Source organism: Fukomys damarensis, unplaced genomic scaffold (genome assembly GCF_012274545.1).
Source record: "Fukomys damarensis isolate Sample0158 unplaced genomic scaffold, DMR_v1.0_HiC HiC_scaffold_18, whole genome shotgun sequence".
In the NCBI taxonomy this organism is placed as follows: domain Eukaryota; kingdom Metazoa; phylum Chordata; class Mammalia; order Rodentia; family Bathyergidae; genus Fukomys; species Fukomys damarensis.
In genome coordinates, this window is record NW_022900930.1 from 4,245,517 (window position 1) to 4,247,212 (window position 1,696).

Genomic DNA, 1,696 nt, shown 5'->3' on the forward strand with positions numbered 1-1,696 from the left:
TTGGGCGCTCCTGAGGCCGGGGCCAGCCCCGCGGGGTCCACGGGTAGGTAACGGGGTACGGCCCTGAGGCGCAGGACCAGGCTGGAGCTGGAGAGGGTCGGCGGCTGGAAAGAGGGAGCAGGCAGGCCAGGCGGGAGCCAAAATGCGGCCCAGGGCCCCTTCCTTCTCGATCCAGTCACCAAGGTTGAAGCGCAGGAGGAGGCGATGGCACGCGTGGGGGTGTTCCTCATCCAGGCCTCTGAACGCCCCCACCGCGTTTTCTAGCTCAGTGATTCAGCTGCCCGGGTCTCTGGCCATCGCTAGGGCCTTGTCTCAAACTGCACAGAAGGGTGTGGCCCCTAACCCCCGAAATCGTTTTGATTTCTCTCAAAGGTCTGATAGCTTTGAAAGTGAAGACCCACTCGCGATGTGAAGGCAGTGTTGAGCGAGGACCTGCGAGTGGGAGTCGCGCTCCTCCAGGGTGGGATTTTTGCAGCTGAGAGGTCCCCCATGATTCTGTGTAATTGTACTTGCTTCCTAGGGTCCCCGGGGCCGCCCCTTCTCTCCAGCGCCCCTGTCCCCACCCTAAGATATGGTATCTTCATCTTTCAGGGCTTCCAGGGAGCTCTTTAGCCCTGAAGGACAGTAAACTGCTCCTTGGACGTTTCCGTTGGAAGCCTCTGGCTCTGGCCAGTAAACCCCGGAGAGCTCCCCAGCTGTGAAACTCTGTTCTCCAGAACCTGCTGGCTGGGCTGTGGGGTGGGGAGGGGACCTAAACCAAGAGCGTAGTCACTGTCCGGAGAAGTTCTGCGCCTCATCCCTGAACGCACTCCTACCTCAGCACCATGGACACAGGGCTGCCTGTGTCCAGCTGCCCTGGGAGCAGCCTGTGGCCTTGCTCACACGTGTGCCGAGAGTAAAGAGGGCACCCCAAGCTCCATTCCTGACCCGGAGGAACCCCTCAGTGTCTGCAGGCCCCGTGGCCCAGGCTGAAAGCAGGAGGCTAGAAAAGGCCGAGGTTCGGGGTCTGCCCCTGGCCCCCTCACGGTGGCTCCGAGCACCAGCGCCTGTCCTGTGAGACACCCAGCAGCTCTGATCTACCTCACAGCAGGGTCAGAAGGACCTCAGAGTTTGGGGGGACTCCAGACTTCACAGGGAGGTGAACTGCTGGAATGGATGCCTTTTTTTCCATTAAAATCGAATTAATAAACATCACCGAATGCAGTTTATCCTTTACTCTCTTTCTTCTCCATTTGTTTTCCATTCATAATCCTCTCGCTCTCTTCCCTTTGACTCAGAGCTGCCTTTAGACAGGGGCAGTAAATTAGGGCTCATCCGGCCCCTTTCTTCCTAATCTTCACCAAACAAAAACTGAGAGGTCGTTCGGGTGGAGGGAGTGAGAGGAAACTTTGATTCTCTTGTCCCCACCTGCCCTTCCCGAAATCCCCGAACCCAGTTGCAAGTGAGGAGCAAAGTCCTGCTCCCTGTAGGTCATCCACAGCCACTGGCCGTGGCTAGAGCCAGGCGTGGAGCACTTTTATCGGCCACACAGAAGAGCCGTGGTGGGTTCAGAGCCAGCAGGGGCCAAGTGGTTCTGTACTTTCTTTGTGTCTGTATCTGGGCAACAGAGCGTTGTTCAAGCTGGATAGATTCCTCTCTCCCTCTCTCCCTCTCTCCCTCTCTCCCTCTCTCTCCCTCCCTTCTTCCCTCCCCCCTC